Source organism: Emydura macquarii, unplaced genomic scaffold (genome assembly GCF_026122565.2).
Source record: "Emydura macquarii macquarii isolate MOO-44397 ecotype Brisbane River unplaced genomic scaffold, CSIRO-AGI_Emac_v2 contig_2676, whole genome shotgun sequence".
NCBI classification, from domain to species: domain Eukaryota; kingdom Metazoa; phylum Chordata; order Testudines; family Chelidae; genus Emydura; species Emydura macquarii.
The window spans coordinates 34,359,809-34,387,386 of record NW_027132813.1 but is presented as its reverse complement, the minus strand read 5'-3'; the positions used below and the strand labels follow the sequence as shown (position 1 = coordinate 34,387,386).

The 27,578-nt window shown below is 40.4% G+C and overlaps 1 long non-coding RNA gene across 1 annotated transcript; it reads left to right on the top strand.

Annotated features, from left to right (window-relative positions):
- Positions 1-6,993: 6,993 nt before the first annotated feature.
- LOC137164561 (uncharacterized) lies at positions 6,994-26,299 on the top strand. The gene is made up of 3 exons (XR_010923112.1): positions 6,994-7,094; positions 10,740-10,789; positions 26,194-26,299. It is a non-coding gene; the product is annotated as an uncharacterized lncRNA (long non-coding RNA).
- Positions 26,300-27,578: the final 1,279 nt, after the last annotated feature.

Sequence of the window (27,578 nt, the reverse complement as noted above, 5' to 3'; positions counted from 1 at the left end):
GAAGACATTGCTTAAAACCAGAATTTACAGAAATTTTAGTCAATAATCCTGATGACCGACCCAATTTATCAAAGAGCTGTCTATTAAAGACAACAAATTAAAGTAATTTATGGTCTGATCCTGAGAGGGCCTGTTGTAGATACTCAGCATGGATCAGGATCCATCTCCTGTATTTAGGGTACAGTACAAGCTGAGATGCCCAGAACCATAACTGAGGGCAGATTTTCAAAAGAATTCAGCTCTTGTCTAGGCATCTGAATGAAGTGGCTGGATTTCAAAAGCACTCAGCAAGGGGCATCTTCCACTGGAGAAAACAATAGAAGCTGCTGGATGCTGAGCACTTTTGAAAACCTGGACATTTTATTTAGGTGCCTAAATGGGAGCTGGACTCTTTGGGAAATCTGGCCTTATGTATACTAATTTAGGAAGAAGAAAATGAATAATCTAAATATATCAGGCCAAATTCTGCCCTTGTCTGCACCTTAGCAACCCAGCTGCAGGTCTCTATAAGCACACTAAAGGAGTCTCTGGACTAGTCTTAAACATATGTGGATGAACTTTAGCCCTTCAGAAACAGACTGGTTTGTACAGATGCTCATTTGCAAATTCTCAGCAACATAAAAAGGGTCCCTTAATAAAAAGAATGTTTGATTATGATACCCTGATCGCTAGAGTACACATTGTATGCAACTAAATTGACCTGAATCCCAGTTAGGATTATATCAGGGTGTACACTAGCCAACTATCCTCAAATTGGAGATCTGTACATCAGTTAAGCTGGAGCAAGCCAGCTTCTCCTCTTCTGTTGGATTTATGGCCTGATCCTGAGAGGGCCTGTTGTAGATACTCATCTTGGTTCAGGATCAGTCTCTTGTATTTAGGGAGACTGTATTTCCTGTAAAGGGAATAGTTCTACAATCTACAGTGTTGGATCAAAGAATCCCCAGTTTACACAATTCGTGTCTCATCAATGTGAATTTCTTATGAGGAATGCAGGTGATCATTCCAAAATTACTTCAGTCTCAGGTTTTGGAAGCTCTTCACAAAAATAATTTTGCATTGTACAGATAAAGACCATATTCTTGTCTGGTTGCTTAGCTCTCAATATATTTGTCAATCTCTGGCCAAATGAAGTACTGTCAGCAAATTCTGCATGATCCTGGCCCAGCTTGTCTACACACTTAGTTGTGGCCTCAGACTCCTTGAACATGTATTCACATGGATTTTGCTGGACATTTAGAATGTTATGTTTTTGGGCATAGCTGATGCCCATTCAAAATGGCCAGAAGTTTTCAGAATGAATTCTGCAGTTACCAAGACCATTGATCATGTTTGTAACTTGTTTTAGCCAGTTCGGTTTACTGTTACAGTTGGTGAGTGACAATGGACATCAATTCTGTTCTGAAAAATGTCAGAGGTTCCTAGCTGCAAATGGAATTTAGCACATACACTCTGCTCCTACTATCCTGCTACAAATGGACTAGCAGAATGTTTTGTACAACACTTAAATATGCCTTAAACTAATAAGTCTATATTGAGGCATCAGCAGAAACTGGACAATTTCTTGCTTGTCTGCATAAACACACAACATTCTACTACTTCTATTCCAGTCCCCTGCACTCAAGGCAGGACCAAGAATTATCTAGACCATGCCTGACAGGTGTCTGTCCAACATACTCTTAAAAATCTCCAATGACTGAGATCCCACAACCTCACTAAGCAATTTATTCCAGTACTTAACTACCCTGACAGTTAGGAAGTTTTTCCTAATGTCCAACCTAAACCACCCTTGCTGCAATTTAAGCCCATTGCCTCTTGTCCTATCCTCAGAGGTTAAGGAGAACAATTTTTCTCCTTCCTCCTTGTATTAACCTTTTATGTACTTGAAAACTGTTATCATGTCCCACCTCAGTCTTCTCTTCTCTAGACTAAACAAACCCAATTTTTTCAATCTTCCCTCATAGGTCATGTTTTCTAGATCTTCAATCACTTTTGTTGCTCTTCTCTGGACTTTCTTCAATTTATCTATATCTTTCCTGAAATGTGGTGCCCAGAACTGGACACTATACCCTAGCTGAGGCCTAATCAACATGGAGCAGAGTGGAAGAATTAATTCTAGTGTCTTGCTTACAACTCTCCTGCTAATACCTCCCAGAATGATGTTTGGGGTTTTTGATATGCCTTCCAGTTTGACTGTGAACCACTGATAACTACTCTCTGGAAACCCTTGGAAACAGTTTTCCAACCAGTTATATACCTTATAGTAGCTCCATCTAAATTGATTTTTTCCTTAGTTTGTTTATGAGAATGTCATGCAAGACAACATCAAAAGCCTTATTAAAGTAAAGATATACCACATCTACCACATCCCCCCCCCCCCCTTTCACAAGGCTTGTTACCCTTTCAAAGAAAGCCACAAGGTTGGTTTGACACAATTTGTTCTTGATAAATCCACGCTGACTGTTACTTATCACCTTATTTTCCTCTAGGTGTCTGCAAATTGATTGTTTAATTATTTGCTCCATTATCTTTCTGAGTACTGAAGTTAAGATGACTGGTGTATAATCCCCTGGGTTGTTCTTATTCCCCTTTTTATAGATTGTACTATATTTGCCTTTTTCCAGTCCTCTGGGATTTCTCCTATCTTCCATGACTTTTCAAAGGTAATCGCTGATGGCTCAGATATCATTTCAGTTAGCTCCTTGAGTATTCAGGCCCTGGTGACTTGAAGACCTCTAACTTGTCTAAGGCCATGTCTACACTTACCTTGAAATTCGGCGGCAGTGTCCGGGAGTTACACAGGCTACACAGAGTAGCTTGCTTAACTCCCGTCGACTTTGTAACTCGTCTTCACTGCGCTGTGCTGATGGAAAATGCGTTCCCGTCGACGCAGCACTACACCGCTTGAGGGGGTGGTTTAAATGCATCAGCTTCTCGATTGAGCGTGTCTTCACTGACTTCTCTATTGATCCGAATAGATCAACCTGACATACCCTAAGTGAAGGGTACCCAAAGTGAAGACATACCCTAAGTAATTTTAACTTGTTTTTTCCCTATTTTAGCCTCTGATCCTACATCATTTTTCACTGGCATTCATTAAGTTAGATGTCCAATTGCTACTAAAATTTTTGGTAAAAATTGAAAGAAAAAAGTCATTTAGTACTTCTGCCATTTCCACATTTACTGTTGTTTTTCCTCTCTCATTGAGTAACAGACCTAGCCTGTCCTTAGTCTTCTCTTGCTTCTAATTTATTTGTAGAATGTTTTCTTGTTACCCTCTGTCTCTAGTTAGTTTAATCTGATTTTGTGCCTTTCTCTTTCTAATTTTGTCCCTCCATACTTTTGTTATTTGTTTATATTCATCCTTTGTAATTTAACCTAGTTTCCACTTTTTTAAGACGCTTTTTTTTTAATTTCAGTTAATTGAAGATCTCCTGGTTAAGCCAGAGTGGATTCTTGCCATACTTCTTATCTTCCCTACGCTGTAGGATAGTTTGCTCTTGTTCCCTTGATAATGTCTCTTTGAAAAACTGCCAACTCTCTTGATCTGTTTTTCCCCTTAGACTTGCTTCCCATGGGATCTTACCTACCAACTCCCTGGTTTTGCTAAAGTCTGCCTTCTTGAAATCCATTATTTTTATTGTGCTGTTTTCCCTCCTACCATTCCTTAGAATCATGAACGCTATCATTTCATGATCACTTATGTTCCATTCCTTTGCATAATGATGTAAAGCTAATGGTTTGCATTTAGTTTCTTAAGATGATCTTATTCCATTCTGAATGCTGATGCATTCTACTCTGTGCTTGGACCTCATTTCAATGTAGCAAATTCTTCTTGATGGTTGCTACCTACTTAGAGATTCTGCCCTGTTCTTGAACTGTCCTTACAGGCTTAGTGCATCCTAATGCTTCACTTACTATAATAGAGCATATGTTGCTGGATAGACAGAAAATGTCATATAGTGAACATACCTCATCCAAATTCTTCCTTGATTTAGAACTGGTGCAACCCCAAAATGGTAGCGTTTTGTCTCATAATTATACCTGGGAAAAATTAGTTTGACATTGCTGCTTTTTCATCACAGTACTTGTGAGTCCAGGTTTTATATATTGAGTTTTTTCCTACCCTAGGAAACACTGTCTCAAATGTAAACAATTTGAGCTCCACCTGTGCATAGGTAGCAGCCATGTAATCTAATATCAGTTCTCAAACTAAGGAATATATGGCGAAGCAAAATAAGCTACATATAAATGTATGAGAGTCCATTTGAAATGCCCTTATCATTGTTTGCCAGAACAGATTATTAGCATTGGGTGAAATATTTGTAGCAAAATATATATAACAACCAATGTTTGCCTCTCTGTCAGGTTGTGAATTCTGAAATTGGAGGAATAAGTGACCAGATTTTCAGAGATACTGATCTGACATGCCTTAAACCAGGATTCTTACTTGAATGATTAAATATGGAATTAGTGCATAGACCCCCAGGTGTGAAAAATTGGTCCTGAGTGCTATATTGTGATTTAAAGCCACAGCCAGCAGTAGGAGTGATGTGAAGATGCATCATCCCACTAGGAGGAGTTCCTGGTAGTGCTTTGATTCAGAGAAGCACAATGCTTCTAGAAGCAGAGGGGGCATACAGCAACAGCTTTTCAAAGTAAGAGTTTCCCCAGTACTCTATGGTTACAAAGTTCATTAGGGACCCAGTGCCCAATGAAGTCGGTGTAAAGGGTACCATAGCTATCACTCAAGTGGCATCAACAATAAATTGTAAATGACTTTTATGGCACATGTTGAGGCTCAGAACCCTGAAAATTAGGACACTTATTTAGATGCCTAAATAAGATTTTAGATGCCCAAGCTTAGAAAGTTGCTCCATATTATGAACTTCTGGCATTATCTCCATAATTTTAGCAATGACTGATGAGAATAGATCTAAAAGTGTTTCTTTCCATTTCTCTCTCTATGGACTGGCAATACAATTGCTTGTTTCCAGGACAAGAGAAATATGCCATCCTTAAATATCTGTGGTTTTCTAAATGGCATGCACATCTCCGTAGTTTAGTATTCTTTTCATTGGTCATTAGATTTATTACGTTTCAAACCATAATTTTTAACTTAAATTTGACCTGTAGTACTTCTAAAATTAAATTCTGCTCTACCATCCACCCTGAAGTGTTCCAGGGAGGAAGCTTTTTGCATTACATTATCATCTGATCCTAATTTAAAGGTGACATTAATAAAATGTTCATTAAAAGTATAGTAGCCATCTGTCTGATCTTTAGCAATGTCCCCATTAACTTTCAGTTGACTTGCAGTTGAAGATTGTACCTCTCCCAGTGAAATACTCTTGCCTTTCTAAACCTCCTTGACACAATTCTGATTTACACACAGATTTTAGCCCCCCTTTTGCTTCCTCCCTCTTATTTCTTAAATCACTACTGTATAATTCTCTAAGCCAATGGTACTTCTAGCATTAGATGAAAATACTTCCCTCTAAATTAAGCTTGAAGTTCTGAGTCATTATAACTGGGATATATTGTGTCATCATTGTTAAACATCCTTTGAGTGTGAGGGAGCAGAGGAACTAACGTTTGGCACAGCAGGTTTAAAAGAAAACCTTTGGGTTCAGCTAGCCCATCCTGCTATATCTGCAGCCAGTGCCGGGCCTGAAGGGGAGGAGAAAAGAAGGGAGCTTGGTTCAGTTGGGGGCTGACTGGCGAGGAGGCAGGAGCTCTCTGACTGCCTGCCCGAAGGGATGAATTTAGCAATCTGTCAGGCAGTGCAGCCAAACCTGACCCCTCCCCCCACACTGAGAGGGAGACCCATCCCTTGCTGGGACTCGGTGAAAAGGAAGGTCTGGTTCTCCCTCTGGCCTTACAAAGTGAAAGACCAGCAATCTAGCCACTAGGCCACACAACCACAGAAGGCTCTATCACAATGAGATACAAGGAAAAATATTTGTATGTGAATGCAACATCTGAAGTTAGAACTAGATGTTCTCAGTTTAGTTGATCGACTTTAAACAGTCGATCCTCTCACAGGATTAGTTTCTATAATTCCTACAGATTTCCTTCATTTTACATATATTAAAGTGCACTAAGTATCATAAGATTGATTTATACAGTGATGTTAGGGAGACAAAATGTTAGAGAGACAAGGGGGGTGAGGTAACCCCTGTTGGTGAGAAAAACAAGCTTTCCTGAAGAAGAACTCTGTGTAAGCTTGAAAGCTTCTCTCTCTCTCACCAACAGAAGTTGGTCCAATAAAAGGTATTACCTCATCCACCTTGTCTCTATAAGATTGTTTTAAAATTCATGCAGGTCACCATCTATCTGGTTGCAGTTACTGAATTTCAGTTAATTTTCCATGGAGTTAAAGGGAGCAGAGCTCAGTCAATGTTGAGCTTTTTTTTTTTGACAATCCCACCCTTACATTTCATATCCTAAAATAAAAACGCTAATAGGAACTGGAAAGTTATATAGGTTCTGACTCTGGGCCATGTCCAAGCTGTGCTTCTGTCAGATAGAGGACTTTATGCTACCGTTACTCTCTCATCGCTGGGTGGCATAAGGTACAGCAGTCTGAGGGCTGGTGTGACACGTTGAATGACCAGCTACGGTGGCTTTACACAATCTAATGATTTCCCTGTGCTACAGATTCTCTTGTGTCTGGTTAATCCAGCATTAAGTCTAGGTTTCAACCATCAATGCAGCACAAAGTAGCCATAGGAAGAATCAATATCTGGTCTGAAGTCTTTTACTTCCGAGTTGCTGATTTCATATAGTCCTGACCAATAGCACGCCAACAGAGTTTATGGTGTTAGTCCACCTCCAGACAGACATGTTATATCACAAAGACCAGCATAACAGCTGGCAGAAGTTAGCATTTTTTTTGAGATGCTAAGGATTAAATGTGAATGGAAATTGAGCTTTCCTCTCCCTTGTAGGGTGGTGCATCCAGGAAAGTGTTGAGGCAGATATGACATATGGAGAAGCTTGAACTGTTACTATTATTCAGTACCTGTGGATAACTAGAACCTTTCGGTCTCCAGAACTGTCAATCCAGTGGCTTTCATGGACATTTAATCACGGTAAGTAGCTACATACCAATAGATGAAGCCTATATATAAACCGAACAACTAATTTACATGTAAAATTATTCTGTCTTGACAATGGAGATTGCACTATTCAGAAGGGAAAGAGGATGAAGAGATGGAGAGAAAGACAGCAATATTAAATAACAGATATTTCCAAAAGTGGATGGGCAACAAATTAGCCATATATCTGTATATGAAATTTTTAAACCTTGAGAACATACAAAAGTGGCTGCAGGGAGAACATAACTTATCATAGACATCATAGTCTGTGCCATCCATAAACAGGGAACAGTAGCCCAGATGCTTGAAGTATATAGAAAAACATGGTGAAATTCCATCATGGTGCAGGTGAAACAGTATCATCACTATATATCACAGAGAGCAGTGAGTAATCTTTGTGACACAAGTACTAAACAAGAGATTTATAAAAGTCTGAGTTCATGAAAAGGTCACTCTGCAGTACAGCAGCCTTAAACATAGAAAACTTCCTGTGTTTTTGGAAAAATAAGCCTGAGTGATATGCAATGATGATTGATCAAAGGAAGAATAAGGAGCAAGGATTTGGCAATAGGACCTTTTTGTGGCATCAAATGGTTAAGATTCTTTTTATTTCTACCTAAATAAAATACTAATCAATAAAAAAGACATAGAGCCAGATTCTGCTATACCCATTCACAGACCCTGATCCTGATCCTGATCCTGATCCTAAACCTTTAAAGTCATGGGAGCTTTGTCATTGAATTCAATGGGCATTGGATCAAGCCCTGTACTGAGTAATGTAGTAAGTGACGTAGTATTATGAATGGAACAGGAGGACAAGGGTCAGGTTTCAGGAGTGACCTAGATTGCTGATGGACCAGAGGTTCAGGAATGGCAGCAAAGTTTGGGTGGCTACTATATAAATGGCAGAGCCTCAGCATGTAATACTGGCCTCTCAGCAAGTTTAATAAAGTTCTGTTTCCTTTAATGCTGCTTAGCTGTCCCGTTATTTATTGCTTATCAAATAAGTAGCGCTGTACCCCAAAATAACTTAATTACTGAATTTTGATGAGGACAATTAGTAAAAATAAATAAAAGTCATGGAGTAAGTCATCATCATTGCTTACTACAAGAATTTTACAAAAAGTGGATTTTCAGTTTGACAAGAAAGGCTTCAGACTCTCAAAAAGAGAAACAGAGCCCTTCATACGTACTCCTGAAGTTTTCCTGCACAGATGCTGTACTGATATTAAGTGGTGATGTGTAGCCATCTATATGCAATGATTTTCCTTTGAACTTGAAGGGTAGCAAATTCAAGCAGTCAGATTATTAAGTCAGATAATGCTCATATTACACGTGAGTAGCTCCAGGACTATTGACACAGTATATTCCAAATTCAGGTATTTGCCTAGGCCAGAATAGTTCCAGCTGCAAATGAAATACACATATTGAGAACTGCTTGATGGGCCAGATCCTCAGCAGGTGCAAATTGGTGTAGTGCTGTTGACTTCAACTGTGCTGTGCTGCTTTACACCAACTGTTAATCTGATGCACTTTTTCATGCAGAATTAGAAGGCTGGTTTTTGCTAATTTATTTTTCAAAGTGTAGCCCCTCCACCATTAACACAAGCTGACTGCAGGTCCCCTCTGGCCATGTGGGTCAGGCCAGCTCCTGCCACCAGACAGCCTTAGCCCCCTGTCACCTAGAATTTTGAAGCTGAGGTCACAGATTCTGCCCACGTTGACCACAGAGACTGGGGTGTCTGTGTGCGTGGTGGCGCTGGGTGATGCTTTCCTTCACCCGCCCCTTGCCTATCACTCCACTGAGAAGGGGTTCCCAGCTGTGATATGATGGCCCTAATATATAAAATTTACTACTAAAAATACAAATAAAAAGATGGGTCCTTTTTAAACTCAGTCTGTAACAGTGTTACCCGGGGTTCTGCCAACCCAAAGCTTATGGTAACTTTACTTTGTCGAGGTGGTATCAGAAAATTAAGCCAAATGGAGACACGGCTGTCCAGTCAATAGATGGACTGGTAGAAACAGTATAACACAAATGCTTTTACTACAAAACTATCCTTTTACTTGGGCTCAAGCACAACATGAGAGTGTTCTTACTTTAAAGCTACACTTTACTTAGGCTCAAGTACTTGCACACATCTGCAAGAGGTTAGTAAAACACCCCAACCCTCAATGATTACTGAAGTCTGGGGCGGCTTTCGAGTGGAAACAGCAACGGCTTTCCAGCAGTCATTGGAGGATCCAGAAGCTGTGTCCAAGAAGAGATCCCAAAGAGTCCAAGCCTTCCCCTTCCACCCATTTATCCTTGTTAGTAGACAATAACATGTCAAGAAAAAGGGGGGAAATTTTCAAAAGCTAGCCTAAGGTTGCCAGAGTACTTAATTAACTAGAGGTGTTTCTACATAATCTGCATATCTTGAGGCCGGACAAACATCTCCCAGAGGGCGTGCATAAATAAACTTATTGGTCTTTTCCTGAAACACAGATCCCAGCACATCACCAGAGCATCAGGAAAGGGCTGCAGGGTCAGGCAAAGGTTGAGAAAGGGGCTCCCCTCCCCTCCTGGCTTAGTCATGCCAAGGCTGTACAGGTCTGCAGAAAAGCCTACCAATTTTGGCTGCTGTTAGTGTAATATCGATTATCATATTTGTTGCTATCAAGTGGTCCCTGGCCCTTTTACTCATCTATCAAAAGCTCTCCATACAACAGGTGAAACACTGGTCAAACAGAGATTATCTCTACTCACATTACAGAATCAGATCTACAATAATGTGACTGAAACACAGAATAATCCTGATGTACTTTCTTTGCTTTTGCTTTATTGATTGTGAAAGGGGAGAATGATTCAGGTGGTGGTGTTTTTTTGTTAGGGATTAACAGATAGAGAGCTTGCTTCTCCTAATGCCAGTGGCAAAACTCACGTTGACTCCAAGGGGAGCAAGATGCGGCCCGAAGGATTCATAGCTGTTGACATTCTCTTGTAGCAAAGGGTCAATACTTGTCTGAAATGAACTGTGAATTCTTTCTCTAGTTCAACATCTTTTTCATTTTCAGACCTTTACATCTGAAATTTTAAAGACTTCCAAGTCCTTAACATAATTCTGAGGGCTTTTAAAAATGTCATTCCACTAATATAGTTTTTGAAATTAAGAGAGAAAATTGTAATAAATAGCCAGGTGATACTTAATATCATTTTTACTAACCAGGGGCCCAATCCTATTCTCCCAATTCAGGCAAAATCCCTATTGAAATCAATGGACCAGGTTCTGATCTCTGTAACACTAATGTAAATCTGAAATAGCTACAGTGAAATCAATGGAGTTTTGTAGCTGAGTTTGGAAGAAGGCCCAACTGCTTCAGTGAGAGCTTTGCCAGAGAGATATCAGATTATTTTGGTCAGATCTCTAGTCACTGCAGTCATTTCAATACTTCGTTTTGCATGACTGCTCCAGTGTTAACAACCTCACAATCCGCTGCACAGGGTGCAAGGTTTAGGTGCCATATATTAAGATGGAAGATGTATATCCATATGAGACACAAGGGCTGTTCTATCTTGCAACTAGTTTGTGTGTACATTTAGCTCATCATATGTTGCATTTAGGAGTGCTGACACATCTGATCTTCTTCCTAGCACAGACCTCCCACTGAATCAGACAGGAGATTTGAGAAGAGATGGCAAAATTAAGGTAATGTCCCACAATTCCTTGGTTTGCAATAGAGTCTCCATTGTCACAAGTTAAAGTACTAAGCTACTTATCCTCCAAAATCACCATGTGACATTTAGAGAAAGAAACATCTTCCAGCGTAATCCTACTATATTATTATTATTTATTTATATTATGGTAACAACTAATGGCTTCAACTGAGTTTGGAGTCCCATAACCTAGATTAGCCGTTCTCAAACTTCATTGCACTGCGGCCCCCCCCCCCTTCTTACAACAAAAATTACTACATGACCCCAGTGCCCTGACTCTAGAATTGGGGCTGGTGGTGTTAGGGGGTAGCAAGCAGGGCAATTGCCCAGGGCCCCATGCCACAGGGGGCCCCATGAAGCTAAATTGCTTGGGTTTCAGTCCCACACAGCAGCCTACAGCTGGGAAGCCTGAGTCCCGCTGATAGGGGCTGAAGCCCTTGGGAGTTGGCTTGAGCCCTAGGTAATGAGGCTTGGGCTTCAGCTTTCTATCCTGGGCTCCAGTGAGTCTAATGCCGGCCCTGGCGATCCCATTAAAAAGAGAACTGCTGATCTAGAAAGACCAGACAGACCTTCCCACTTTACTGATGGGAAAGTGAGGCACACAGAAATTAAGTGACTTGCTCAAAATCAAACTGGAATCTGTGGCAGAACTGGGAACAACACGTATAGCTCCTGACTCCTAGTCCAATGCTTTAACTACAAGATCTTCCTTTCCTTTTTCACTGTTTGTGCATGATGTTTCTATTAAGAAATCTCAGTCCACCTTGGGGCTTGTCTACATGAACAATTAGTTTGCAGCAAGACGGGATGTGAATCTACCCCACACTTGCCTGCCACCGACTAACTGTCCCTGTGGGCGCTGCTGATGTACATTAACAGTTTGTTAATGTGCTTTGATCTAGTCCTGCTTCAAAAAGAACTAGATTAGAATGCTTTAACAAACTGTTAATGTACACCAGCAGGGTCCACACAGGTCGTTAGTCTGCGGCAGTGTAGCATGGGTAGATTCACACCCCAGCTTGCTGCGAACTAATTGTTCATTTAGACAAGCCCTTGGAATCTCAGGGATTCATCCTATGTTTGTGTCTGATCCTGTGAGATGTCAAGTGCCCTCATTTCCCATTGAAGTTAGTGGGAGGTGAGCATGCTTCCTTGCTGCTGGTTCACTCCCTCATTTCAGTATTCTCATTATTCCGTAGTTGTAAGTCTCTGTGAACAGTTGATCTTTGATAGCTTCAGCAGTAGCGTCAGCAGCATTGCATTATTTACTGCACATTGTGCATCACCAAATCCCTAATGCATCTGTCACAAATTTCAACATGTTTTCATCTAAAAATGAAGACCAAACTCACAATTGCTCCATCTGAGGCTGTCACTTGAAATAACCTCCAGAAAAGTTGATGGGGCAGGATATAATGGCCTCACAAAACCAGCTTCATCTGAGTTAAAAAACAAACCGAAATTGACTTTCATGTTGTGAATTTGAATGAGAAAAAGACGTTTCTTGGACTTTGCTTCAAGCAGGTATTTATATGACTGAGCAAATTTCAGTCCAGGTTTGTCATTTGTCACCTACCATTCTCAGTCTGAACAGACACATTTGTATAGCAGGCTTTCAGCTGGAGGTTTATTTTAGTAAAGCCCTAATTATGGCCAAATATTATATCAGTAGCAGACTCAGTCTTTCAGTGTTAGGAGGTCTAAACTCATGAGTTTCTTGTTTCATTTGCTAATATTATTCAAATGATTGATCACTGAAGTTAGAAAAAAAATGATCAAAGGGTCTGGTCCTCTTTTCCTAAGGCTAGGAAATCTCTCCTTTGAAGTCAATGGTTTTTTTTCTTAAAGGAGTAAAAGAGCTAGGCTCCAAATGGTTTTATCTTTCAAGGATAAATCTAATAAACTGATTTTAAGATGAAACATCACATGAAAAAATATCTTGTATATAACAGCATATGACAGTTACGGAGTAATAGGGACGGAAGAAACTAAAAGGGAAAGGGGGAAAGATGAATATTCAATACAAGGAAGTTCTGTAGCCTGGGTTTTATGTAGGAGGTCAGACTAGATGATCACAATGGTCCCTTCTGGTCTTGGAATCTATGAATGGGTTTTTGAAAAATGATGGAGAGTTATACGATGGAAAGAAACCAGTAAAATAAAGCTGTTCTAGATGACCTGTGATGCAGAGGAGAAAGTCTCTTCCTTATAGTGGTGATACTGTGAGATGGGGTAGAGTGCAAGTATATATTAGGATCATCTTAAGAGCTACTGAGCACTCTCAAATTCCTACTGAAGTCAATGGAAAGTGAAGGTTGCTTGGCACCTCACAGGGTCGCTCCATAAATGAGCAGAGAATGTCTGTAAAACCAACTGGAGCAGTGCATAAAGGGTTTTCAAAGAAGGTAGTTTGGAATTGGATTCTGAAATGGGTGGGATGCTGGTGGAGTTGCTCAAAGGGTGTTTGAGAGTGAAGTGGTTGTATTTTTTGGGGGAGGCTGAGAAGCCGGGCAGCAACATTCTGAATATTGTGAAATCTTGGGACTTCAGGAGGTCACAGACGAGGATTGAGAGCTATTTTAGATTTTCCAGTAATTGTTTTACTGTAACATTTTCATATATTCATCAATTATAGGGCCCATATGGTCATCTAGTCTGACCTCCTGTATAACAAAGGCCAGAGAACCTCACCGAGTAATTCCTGCAGTGAAAGGGAACTTTTATATACATGAACACTCAGAAGCTGAATAACATGGTTAAACTAGAGCATATCTTTTAGAAAGACATCCAATTATGACTTAAGGAATCCAAGTGACCATAAGACTACCATTTCCCTTGCTAAGATGCTCCAGTGGTTAATTACCCTCATTATTAAAAACTTGTATCTTATTCCCAATTTGAGATTTTTCCAACTTCAGTTTCCAACAGTTGGATCTCTTCCAAATTCTGTCCATGCAAACGCACATTGGTTAGAAAGTCAAATAAGTAAAATCAACGTTGTCATGAAAAGCACAATATTTGGAACCCTGGCCTTGAACATTCTGTATCGTGAAAGCACTGCTTTTTTAAACAAGAAATGACCTTTTGGGTCTTATAACAAGTGCACCTCTTACAGTTCCGAAAGCCATTCTCACTAACAAAAATGATTCCATTAAATTTTTTACTCAGTAAAAATAGTTACATTTTAAAAAAACCTTTTTTTTTTTTTTTTAAATAAAAAGCTTTTTGCAGTGAATTGTTTAAAACATAAAGACCTCATCTTGTGAGATGCTGAGCAATCCCTGACTGCAGCTGGCAGTAGATGGTGCTCAGGAACCTATGTTATCAGGCCCTAAAATGTAGTAGTTTCTTAAATTCCTCTTGCTTGTTATTAAATGAAGGGTTTGGATTTTACTAGTAAGTGTTGGAACAGTGTCTCAGCAACTATTTTAGTCACTTTCCCCTCCACCTTTAGAATCTTAGCTTGCTTGTGTTTTTAATGAAAGTCTTTAGCTGTTATGATTGCGAAGAAACCTCAATAATTTGAACTATGTAACTGATGTGGAGATACCTAGGTGGGTCTGGAAGGAGTTTGAACAATAGCTCTCAGAAGTGTGAAGTGCTCTCTTCATCTCAGTGAGGTGTTAACTCTCATGCCCTGAGATGATCATGTAAATATCAGTATTTATTAACTGTTTCATTCCTTGTGTAAGAAAGGAGAATGGCGATCATATATCTGCACAATTTACAATGAGAAGCATCTCATGTTGGTGTCAAAAGTGGATAGCAATTGGGAGGTACCATTGCTCCCCTCCTCCCGCAAATCAAGGAGCATAGAAAAATCCATGAGCATAAGCCCCACTGATGGGGAGCCAAGCTCAAGGAGCCAACTGGGTTCAGAAAGCACACCTCATATTTTAAGCATCTTCATAATCTACTATGGGCAGCATTTCATTTTGGTGGCTCACATGAATAGAGCTTATTTTGTGGGAGGTGCCTGAAGAAATACCACCATCTTTCCCTCCTCCTCTACCCCCAATTTGACTCCTGACTATATGGTTCATTTCAAGTTCCCCTACATTTTACTCCAGCTATGACCAAATGCTTCTATTGTCTGCTTCCTTTTACTCTGACCTCCGGCATTCTTGATATTATGAGACTTTCTCAAAATAGAGAGTAGTTTTAGCAGATGGATGATAGGCGTACCAGCTTCCATTGGAACAGCTGCAATATAATGAACCAAAATTCTCCAAATGAAAAAGGCAAATGGGTGGGAGGAAGGGAATGGTCCAGGAGAAGTTTTCTTTGGAAAGAAGATCATGGTTATGGTTAAGTTAATCTACTTCATATATCTAAGCATGAATACAGAACAGTGGGGCTAAGGCAAGAAAATTAGCCTATAAAGGTGGCTAAACAACTATAGAAATTGTTTTTAAGAGGCTGTCACCAGAATAAAACAGTGACTGGACAGAGAAAGACACTAGGCTAGTTTGTTTGCCTAAAAAACAAAATCAAAATAGTATTTGAGATGATGATCAAACCATCAGTCCCATCATGTCCACTATCCTGCTTCCTGAAGTGGCCAAGTATTTTATTATTTCATAATTCAGGTATTTGGGAAGGGAAAGGGAAATCCCTTCCAAACCAGCTGTGCAATAGGGTAGATGCACTTTTTTAGGGGTTATCAGAAGCTTTGGAGGCAGGCAGAACAATTTTTTGTGCTTTGTAAATTACACAAACCTATTTCACAGTTAGGGAAATTTGATTTCATGTTTTTTTTAAAGATCTGGAATTATTTTAATGCTGTTGAATGTCTGATTCGATTTAAGGCGTTGAGTGAGTAGACAAAAATCAAAACCAAAGTTAGATCAAGCATTTTCAAGTCAATACTGTAATAATGAATTTTATAAATTGAAAATATACTTATGGCTAGTCAGGCAAATGATGCCAATATGCGCCACCAGGCTAACAAAGAGAATGTGCAGTTAAAATAGTTTAGTAATTAATATTATTTGGAAGTAATTACAGCAGGCAGCTGAGTAATAGTGCAATTTTTTGCACTAACTTTTGCTTTTTATATTTTTCTCACACACAAAATAAAACCTGTGAAGTGAATATTTTTCATGCTATGGCAGTAGCAATTTATAGATCCAATAATTTCTCACATGCTACTTGAAAAATGTTTCTTTATCCAAAGGTTAACTCTTTTAGGAGCACAAACCTCTAAATTTTCTCAGTTGCTCTATTAGCTGGTACAACTAGATTTGCTGGAGTTGTAAATCTATCAGTTTTCTAGTCTATAACAAAATAATCCCTGAAATCTCTCAGATATAAATGTAATTGCTAATTTTCAATAAATCGGCAGTAACAGGTAATAGTGCCATGGTCCCCAGTTCCAATCATTTTTTGCAGTAATAAATGAGACCACAGAGGACTTACTTTTGGCCATAAAATTTAACTCCAAAAGTACTTAACCATTTCCCTTTCTTTATTGTTGCATTGTATGTGCACTACAGCGGCTATTTCCTGTTTAAGATCAGGGCCTTCTGGACCACATACAATTATTTATGGCCTGAGTGTTGGATAAATAGAATGTTTCCCTCTAATGCAAGCAGTCTGACAGTATCCAGTGTACTAGGGCAAATCCTGAGTGCAGCTATGTACAAAGTTCATAACAACACCCAAGGATAGGTGAACTCATCTGGGTTTTTTGCAAACCTGAAACTCAGGTAGGGTAGCCAACTCTCCAGTTTTTGAAAGCCAAACACCCCTGTCCCACTTCACCCCACGACCCATCTATTCCCCTGAGGCTACGCTCCTGCTCATTTCCACCCCTCCCCACTCGTTGCTTGCTCTCCACACCCCCCTACATTGCTTGCTCCTTCTTCCCTGGGACTCACCTGCTGCTTGCAGAGCCAGGCTGGGAGGAGCTGACATGGACCCTGCCTACCTGTCTAGTGATGGCATGGTGAGGGTGGGTCCCCGAAGCAAGGGACTGGGGCAGGGAGGGGTCGGTCTCCATAGCGAGAGGCCAGGGCTGGGGCAATTAGGGCCCAGTGGAAGTCAGTCCCCAGACCAAGGGACTGGAGTGGGGAGGGATCAGTCCCCGGAGCAAGGAGCCAGGGCCGGGGCAATCTGGGCACGTTGTGGGCTGATCCCTGGAGCGAGGGGCCAGGGCCAGAGCTGGGGCAATTGGGGCAGAGGTTGGGGTAGATAGGATCTCCCCAACCCCAAACGACAGTGAGGATGCCAATACTTACCTCTTGCAGCCTGGTCTGGAAGCCAGCCACTGCTCTCCACTCAGCAGCTGAGCAGAAAGCAGCTCCTTCAGGTAGCTGGAGCACCAGCTGCTGCTCTACCCACCCCTCAGTAACTGGATTTTTATTGTCCAGTCTGCACAGCTGACGGGACGCTGCCAGGTTCCCTTTTCCATTGGACATTCTGGTCAAAAACTGGACATCTGGCAACACTAAAATCAGGCTGGAGGTCAACCTGAATACTCTGGGATCTGCCTGCCTTTCAGTTCATGCAGTACTAACCTAGATGTGGTCAGTGAAGGCACTCAGCCTGAATTTCAGAGAGGGCTGGTAGCAGGGTGTTCTCTTTGTGGGCCCTGGTCATGTAACACCTTGGTCCAAATTGCCTGAATTTGCTGTCTCAGGCCTTTGAGGATTGTGAGTGAGATGAGTAGGGGCTTGTTTGAGATAGTGGGAATTACTGGCTGGACTGATGACATGAAGATTTAAGCAAGACTGCTGTTGTTTTTGTAGTGCAGTAGTCAAGTGAAGCTGGTCAGGATATGAATACGGATCATGTCTGTTCTTTAATTTTAAGTGACGACAGAGGGTCCAGGACCCAGGTTATCTCCTCTATGTGCTTGTATCACATAATTAAATAAATAAAGGATGACCAACAGTCATAAAACTTTTGATGAGCCAGGAGTCAGTTTGGAGTAAGCCTAGCTCAGTTTATTGTTTCAGGTGGTAACCAAGTGAAATGTGGTTCTGAATCTTTCAGCCTGAAACCTAGCGGAACTTGCTGTTTCCAAACCTAAAATGTATAGTGAAACATACAGAATGGAAACCCATGTTAACTGAAGCTAGTTTTGCGTAGTTTGATCCTGAGTTACTGTTCATACATATGATGGAAAGGACCAGAGAGGTCCCCTCTACAAGTGGGATTTTTTTAAAGCACTCACCATTGGTCTAACCCTGACCCATTGGAAGTCAATGGTCAAACTGCAATTGATTTCAGTGGGAAGAGAGTTAGGTCAGTGTTGATTGCTTTCGAAAAGTCCACCCTATATAGTTCCAGAGGGGTAGCCGTGTTAGTCTGTATACAGCAAAAACAATGAGAGTTGTGTAGCACCTTAAAGACTAACAAATTTCTGTGGGCATAAGCTTTCGTGGGCTGAAACCCACTTCATCAGATGCATGAAATGGAAATCACAGGTAGGAGGTATATATATATACATCCAAGGGTGAGAAACAATAATGGGGAGGGCAAGTGCTAACAAAATCAGTTCAGTTAGGGTAGATGAGGCCTATTCACAATTGTTGATTAGAAGGGAGACTGTGTGAACAGTGACAATTACTTCTTGTAATGAGAGAACCATTCCAAGTCCCTATTCAGACCCAGTCTGATTGTGTCAAGTTTGCATACGAGTTCCACCTCTGCAGTTTCTCGCTGAAGTCTGTTTTTGAAGTTTTTTTGTTGAAGAATGGCAACTTTCAAGTCAGCTGCAGAGTGTCCTGGGAGATTGAAGTGCTCTCCGACTGGCTTATGGAGGTTACCATTTTTGGTAGAGACACAACTTGACGTTCAAAGATTGTTTAGGTGAGGCAGTTACTGTAGATTAGTTACGGCATTTTGGCTTGTACATTTTCTAAGAATATGGTATGCACAGATATAACAAGATTTGAAAGTTAGCATAGTTTATTAGAATGTTTAGTGTGTTGAAGCTGTTTTTACGGTTTTACCACTAGATTACACTATTGCTTATTACTCACTTTTATCTTCTATGTGTTTTGCCTTTTGCCATTCAGTTGTCGGCGTAGAAATCCCCCTACGTTCTGCCTGAAATAATGCATCATGTCTATGTATTTATTAGTAAAATAGTAAGGTTAAAGACACTAAGGTCATTCAATGATTATTCGGAAAGCTGTTTCTTTGGTGTGAAATTGTTTAAAAAAAAAAATTAAGCCACCTAGGACTTCATTGTTGCCACCATGCTGCACATCAGGGCTGTGAAATTCAGCAGTGACAGCATTGGTAAAATGTGTATCACCTTACTCCAAAAGAATAGGCCGCTACCACTTGCGTTCCTTAAGTGCATTCTGTGTATTGGGTTCTGTCTCCATTGTGGAGAAAACTGAAGCCATAATGGGCTCCTAAGGTGGAAGGAGAGAGGCCAGAGGGTTATCTGTACTTTTAAAAAAAAAACATAGGCACATTATAAGGAATGTGGGGGGTTGAAACATGACTTAGCATTTGTTCTCCGTGTTCTTCAGTGTCATGCATGAGCGGGAGGTGGGAGAGATTTCCAGCCCAGTGCATACTGAATCTCAACCCTGGCTGACAGCCATGGCTACAGCTCTATGGTTCCCAAATGATGTTGTTTTCCCATTGGCTGATTCCACCTGCAGCTCTGGATGTTGGTGGGTGTAGAAGCCAGCACAGTGTGGCGTATGCTCCTTGGCTTCACCTCTCCTGGCCCTGCTTCCAGATACTTGGGGGTGCCAAACCCGCTGGAGTTAGGGAAGAAGAGCTGCTAGGGGGACCAGAGTTGGGAGCATGTAGCAGAGCCTTCAGTGAACTGCTGTTAGGTTCCATTTGTTTTGTCTCCTCTCCCCTCCTAGAAGCTTTACGTGTGCATGTTATGTGGTTTCAACATTTACTCTAGGGAACTACTAACAAGGTGGCCTCAGACAGTAGGAATCCTGATGGAGAACATATTGGTAGTGAGTATTGGCCATGAGGTTCAAGACCCCCTCATTGGGCCTGCTTCCACTCTTCAACCCATGCATGGATGGTCCTCATGGGCATCTGCTGATGTTAGGAGGATAGTCCCCCAGCATATCTCCAAGGACGTAATCCTCACAGCTGGAATAGGAAGGGTTGCAGAGCCTTTTCCTCAATGGTGATGGATGGAGGAGCCTCCCAGAAAGATTTGCAATATAGATAATGAGCCCATGAGAAATGTGATGAGAAAGTGGTCAGCATGGAACTGGTGGGAACTCTGCAAGTTTGGAGGGAGCTTTAGTATGGCATCCAAATTCTGAGATGATTATCTAAACTGAATCTCTGTACTTTCAGAGATTCACCCATTGCTAACTATACTGTACTATCATGATCTGCCCAGAACCCGTTAATCTAATCAGAGAGATGAATAATTTAAAAAAAAAAACACAACACACAGGACACCAAATTCCTCATAAATATAAAATGAGTGACTGCTGCAAACTATTTTTTGTGTTTTTAAATATAACTTTTGAAGAATGACTAGAAATCTCCCAGAAGAAAAAGATTTGGATTGATTGATCAATCGATTGCTTGTTGTTTATGCATGGAGGGTTTAATCCAAAACCCATTGAAATCAAATGGTGTCTTTCAATGGACGTCAGTAAGCTTTGGATTTGGGCTCCAAAATGTTACGGACCATGAAAACACATGGTACGATACAATACCTTCCCCAAGAGCTTACCGTGTAAGGCCGTTGTCCCAAACAGAGTTAAGTGTATGCTGGACTTTGTTAGCTTTAAGTCACTGGGACTACTCCCAGTGCTTGAAGTTTAAGCATGTGGATAAGTATTGGTAGGAGCAGAACCCAGATAGGCAAAGGCTGGAAGAGGAAACAGAGATGCAGGGAGATGAAGTGACATGCCCAAGGTCACAAAACCATTCAGTGGCAGAACCAGGAATAGAACCCAGGTCTCCTGACTCCATTAGATCACACAGCCTCTCCTCTTTCAGCACACAAAAAAATGACATTAAAATATTGAAAATATGTAAGAAACATTCAGAAAGAAAAGGATCTGTTAGCAAAAGCCGTCTCTGAGCAATATCAGTTTTCAGCACTGGCCGAAAGAAAATAAAATCCATGTAGACATTTAAATGTAGCATTGTCTTCTATTTACTGAAACAGATATCCCAACACACTTTGTAAGATGAGATCAAAAGGGAAGAAGATAATTAAAATCTGAATCCCTGATAGTTAAAGAAGATGACAATAGCTCTGTGCTTGTAATGCTGAGTTTTAATGAGAACACCCAAACCACAAGGGCACATCTGAACCCAACCATGAAAATCTTAAATGCCATGTACTTTCCCTGCACATCCTCTATGGCCTTGTGTAAACTTAAGAAAATACATAAACAGCTTCCTTTTAATAAAAATATGTTGCTGGGGATATAGTTGTTTAGCCTGGAGTAAAACAAAATAAAATAATTATAGCAAAAACCAACGAGAGTTCCGTGGCACTTTAAAGACTAACAAATTTAATATTTGCAGACATAAGCTTTCGAGAGACTTCAGCTCTCTTCTTCAGATGCAGTAATACAGAAAATAGGTAACACAGAGGCATCTTATACATATCCCAGTGCATCGAGAATAATGGGTGAGGTGGAGTCTGGTACTTAAGACCTAATGACGACCATTGAGTAGGAGGTGAGAATGGGTGAGCAAAGTAATTTACCTTCCGTAGTGAGATAGCCACTCCAAGTCTCTGTTTAAACCCAGTTTGAATGTGTCAAGTTTGCAGATCATTTCTAACTCAGCAGTTTCTCTTTGAAGTCTGTACTTCTCCAAAAAAACTCCAAAAACAGACTAATTATTTATGTCACAATTATTTATGACACAATTATTATAATTATTTATGACACAATTAACAGAAATAGAGGGGCCACCGGGATATGTGTCAATTCTGACTGTACCATAGTCCACAATAGCAAACCTTGCATAGCATAATGAGACAATCAGACCCTTGAGAGAGGTGTGAATTTTAACTATCCATCCATTCTTATTCTAAGGGTTTTGATTCACCCCCCAGGAGCGGGAGGTGCAACACCCTGGCACTATCATGGACTGGTCTACCCTAAGGGGATTAGGTTGTTGGGGAAGAGAGCTTTAACTTGCAATCAAAGCTACATAGGAGCCTTTGCATCAGAGGGGCCCGGATGATATCTGGAAACCCCTTTACACCACCCCTAATGATTCCTCTCCATCCACAGTGTTTACTTGAAAATGGAAATCTATGTTCTCACTCAGTTGTCTCTTAGCCATTGTTGTCGTTGTCATCTTTTGTATGTCTGGTGTAGAGCAGCAACTACAATTTAAGTTGACTGAGCCACATGGCTACATCAGGAATGCCAGCATTTGTTACAATGATGCCTCCTTCATATTTATATATTGGGCAGAAGGTGGTGATATGTTTGATGGTCTGTCATGGGGAGACACACTTGCATGCCGGAGAGTCCTTGATTTTTCCATTTGTGCATTAAATGTCCACATCTGCTATGGTTGGTTCAGGATTCAGTTCACAGTTGACCAAGATGGCCGCAGCCATTGTAAATCTCTCTTAGTCTCTTCTCTGCTCCTCTGTGTTCTTGCCTGTGTGAAAATATCTTGAACGCCACCACAAATTATTACCTGTTAAATATCAATCCTCCCACCTTCCGTACTGCAGCTACCATTGATCAAAGCCATTGCTTCATCTATGGATGAGTGGAGAGGATCAGCAGCTAAGAAGGACTTTGAAGAATGCTGCCCACTATTGGTCACTGGTATAAATGGGTGAGAGGGTGACATCTTCAGTTGTTGCTTGTTCAAGTGTTACTTACCAACTGGTGTGTGGGGTGGCAAAGTCCCTCCTGAAAGACAGACATCTTGGAAAGACATTGTAGACAGCCATGAAAATAAGATAATGGACCAGATCCTTAGCTGGTATAAATCAGCATAGCTTCATTGAAATTAACAGAGATATGCTTACTTACACAAGTAGAGGATCTGGCCCAGTGTAGCAAAGAGTAATTGTTCTTCAGTGCTAGAAAATCAAAAGATTAAATCAGATGGCAACATTTTCAGAGAGAAAAAAGGTATGCTTTCTGACTTGCTATAGAGTGCATCTGTGAAATTAAGGTAAAAAGATGGAAGTTATATTGACAATGTCCTGCAAGTAGCACCACTGTAGCTCAGACATGACAGTGAGTGGCATGGTCAATATAGTGGAATTTACTTGTTTGTGTTGATACTAAATAATACAACAAATGCACAACACAATGGGGTGGGAGGGGAAGTGTGTGTGTGTGAAGAAATGCAAGAGAAGCACCCTGCTTATTTGCAAGTCACTTGATGTTTCTGGTTGCTTAATTGTTTATTTTGATGTCATACTATTAGATGTTTTATTGGTAGTGCTTTTTTATTAACAATCGAAGGGTTTCATCAGAATAAACACAAGCGTTGCTTTGTTGTTTCTTCAGTTTGCATCAAACCATTATATATTTTGCATTGCACTCATGCAGTGAAAACACAGTCATGTTATGCGTAGGAGACCTACCAGGCTGGATTTGTAATATTGTTATGATCTGACATCTGCACTATGGTTCCTGTTCCTTCTTTTGTTTTCTGTTTGTTTCTTCCAAGGATTGCCTGTCACTAGTACTGGGCTACCTTCCCTTCTCAAATCGGTTTCAGCATCCCGGATGTCATGCTCTTTCCTGCACATATCTAAGTGACCCTGCTTCCATTAGTACACTGCCACATTTAATCTTGAGATGTTCACAGCGGTTTCCTATATCTCCATACTTTGTATGCTTTAGGAGCACTGTTTTGAGTTTAAGAAGGGGAACTGATATGCAAAATGATTAATATTTACTCTTTATATTGTAGAAAAGGCCAGAAGGCCCTTTATTGAGCTGTGTACATATATATAGAAAGGCAAAACTCCTGCCCCCCAAAAGCTTTTAATCCAAAAAAAAAAAAAAAAAAATACATAGGGGGAAGGAGATACAACAGACAAGTAGACTGATAGTAAGCACACATGATAGTTCTACATATTTTTATATCTCAAGTAGTTATATATAGCTATAGTAGTTCCGGGTAGGTTTTTTTCTTTTTTTTAATGTGGACTAACTTGCTATTGGAAATATTCCCTCCAACTGGAGATGTTACTATTCGCTTCCCACATTGCAGTTTTGCGCCAAGTAGCATTTTAGTTCCTTTAACCTATAGGCTGTAAAGTGCTTTATGATCCCAGTCCACATTTAGATCCCAGCAATCTCTGGAGCCAGTTGTATAAGGATGAACCATTTTTGCAAAAAGGCTTTGAAATTTTTCAGAGAAAATTTTGTTTGCATTTTCAATGTTTGAAAAATTTCAACTGCTCAAAAAATGAAAGCTGCAAGGTACAAACTCTGTGACCTTCACTTGGCTGAGGAAGTCTTAGACCCTGTCTACATTTACCTCCGAGATTCGGCGACAGTCGACAGGAGTTACGCAAGCTACGCAAAAAACTTGCGTAACTCCCGTCGACTTCTCTACTCCTCTTCTGTGCGCCATCTTCACTGCACTGTGCCGACGGGAACCGCGTTCCCGTCGACGCAGTGCTATTCCACTTGTGAAGGTGATCTTAGTACGTCGATTTCTGGAGCGACTGAGCGGGTCTTCACTGACCGCTCAGTTGATCCAGAGAAATCGATCTGATGTTGGCGACTTTGCTGCTGTCAATGTAGCCGTAGCCTTAATCATTTATCTCACTTTTATAGCCATTTACATGACATACAAGCAAAGGGAGCAGGGTGAGGACAGGCATTGCTATTTTGGGCAGTAAGTTCCAAACTGGATCCAGACTGAATTTAAACTGAAGTGCTGTCCTCTGTCTCTAACGGGCTGAAAAAAATTCCAGGTCTGAACACCAATAGTTTGGGAAAGTTTTTGTTTTGGAATCCAGTTGTGGATACAACTATTGTAGGTCAGACCTATCTTTAAAGAGAGACAAAAGTCTGTGTAGATCAATATGGAGCATTGTATGTTGGAACTTGCAGTCTGTTCTTTCTTTGGTAAAATTACCGTTGACTTCAATGGAGTAAAAAACTGAATAAAGTCCTCTGGAACAGGCCTGTTAGGAGCAGTTGTCAATGTGGTCATAAACAGAGACAAGTTTGGGTGTACCACTAAGGGGTACGTTTGCCTAATAAGAAGGCACTAACTATCCTGGAGTTCATCAGAAACAATTTTCTTTTCATCATAATATAGTCTCAGCATATTAGCAGGCCAGCCTCTTGTATTTTTTCTCCCAATAAACAACTGTGTCAGGGAATCAGTAGCACTATTCCTTATGCCATCATACATGGACTATCCCAACGTGCCTGCGACTTGTTTTAACAAGTAGTGGAAATATGACCTTTTGCTTCACACTATATTTTCTTGATCTACACTTGTACTTCTGTGAAAGCTTTCTAATACTATTGAGCTTTTTCCAGGTTTTCTGAGATAATTGCGAGAGCTCAGTGAGTTTTTCTGAGTGTTGTCTGCTGTTATCTTACATTCTGCAGTGACAGTTTTAAGTACTAGCAGAAAAATCAGACACCATAAAATGTTTGTTCTAGAGGTTAATGAGGAATATAAAGGCCAGACTATGTCCACAGCCACTTGCTTAAGGGGGTAGATCTGCTGATTTTCTCTCTACACTGCTTTCATGTGCAGCCATAAGTCCCAACACAGGAAATACCTGACAAGCTAGCATTTATGTTTAGCCAATGGCTTTTGTTGTGAATGGTAGGTTATGTGCAGAAAAAATGATTTCACTACACAGGTGCAGTGCACATTGGTTGTAACAGCGTTTGGGCACATTGATAGTAAAAGGGAAGATACTTCACTTTCCTATTACTTTTTTGCTCAAAAATGCTTTTCTTCCCTGCCCCGCTTACATTGGTGCAGTCCCTGGGATCTTATTTTAGCTGATTTGTTGCATGATACATATATGTCCCTTCACAAGGAAAAGAGGAGATTATGATGTATGTACTAACCAACCATACATTGAGGCCTTATAGGAAATGATGGAGATTTGGGGTCCAAAATAAAAAAGGAGGTGAAAAGGCAAGACACCTTCCTCCATCACCTGGTATAATTACATACCAATGTACAAGAAGTTATTAAAGCCAAAAACATATTCGTCGGAAGTAAATAAAACAGAGCATGAACATATGGTAGGTAAAATGTAACATGAAAATTAGGGAGACTCAAAGGGAATCTGAAGAGCAATAGAATATCAGAAGCAGGAAGCCTAACAGAAAATGAGCAAGAGATTTTTTTTTTTTTTTTTTTTAAATTTGACCAACAGGGGTAAAGGGAGCAATTAAAGAAGAAAAGACATTGAAAATGATACATGGTAAATGATTTCCTTGCATCTACTCTTCCTAGGTAATGAAGAGAAGGCCCGGTCAGCCATTGAGTTGTCAAAAGAAAAATGATATAATAGGGACAAACCAACACATGTTCTGTTAAAATAAAACTTGTGCTGCTCCCATTTATTGTTAGTCAGGCTCTTTTAACAAACATTGTTTGGAACTCAGTGTTTCGAAGCCTCTTTACAATGTGCTTGTATACAACTGAAGTAAGGTGGATGAAAGGTCTCGTTATTCAAATTAGATATCCTCCCTCATACTCGGAGCCATATGTAATGAAATATTTCTTCCTTTTCTTATCATCTTCTTGAAGTTACATAGGGAATTCTGGTAGCCATGTGTACTTGGTCCTAATCACTACTCCTACAAAGGGGCAGCTCTTTGTGGAAATGAAGAGGATTCCCATTTCTTTTCTTACTACTATGTAGATTCAAAGCAATAAATCACTCTGCTAAACAGGCTGCAAATTTTAATATAAGGAATTTTCTTTCTAGTAGACTCCAAAATCCTCCAGAACAATTTCCATAAACTGCTCCAGCAGGATAATTTCTTCTTCTTCTTTTTTTTTTTTTAAACCAGATACAGATGTCTCTTCACCTTCTATCCACCTGTTAAATAAACTCATCATTTCTACAGCCGATTCAGGAAAGGAGTTATCAGATCCTCTCCTCAGAGACCTAAATGTAACCCTGCAGGTCTCTGGGGTCAACCTCATACCGTCTCAGAAAAGCTCACTGCATGATTTGATAGTCACGGCAGTCATTATCAACCAACTTGGCATAGGCCTCTAGGGTTTTCCCATTGAGCAAGGGTCTGAACTGTGCTGCCCATGCCTTCTCTCACCAATTATAAGTTTTGTACAATTTTTTAAAAGACCGTAAAAACATATCAACATCATTCCCTTCCTTGTAATGAGGAAGCAATTTTACCTTATTATAACTGACTAAATATGCATGGGCTGACCCAGTAGGACCCTTGCTCTCCCTTCTTCTTTCCCTCTGGAAATCATATTCCATTCTCATCGTTTCCATTTCAAATTTCTTTTTCTCCTCATCCCTTCTCTGCTCTCTCTCTTGATCCCATTCTTGTCCATCTTTATCTTTCCCGTGCTGAATTGTCACTCTCCATGCTCCCACTCTCATTACAACTTTCTTTGTATTTGATCCTCACTCATGACAGTTCAATATCGCCTTCCTTTTTTACCCAGTGTCGTCTTATTGGAGGTAGTGTATTAATACTTTTGCTGTATGTTTGCTGTCCAAGCAGTCAGGTTTGCATTGTTCATGGTTGTCATTAATACTGATTTCTCTCCCTGCTTTTTCAAAACTCCTAAGACAAGACCCCACTGGTGGGAGACAGCACAAAGAGATGCCTGAGTGGTCCCGACCATGTGCAGCCATA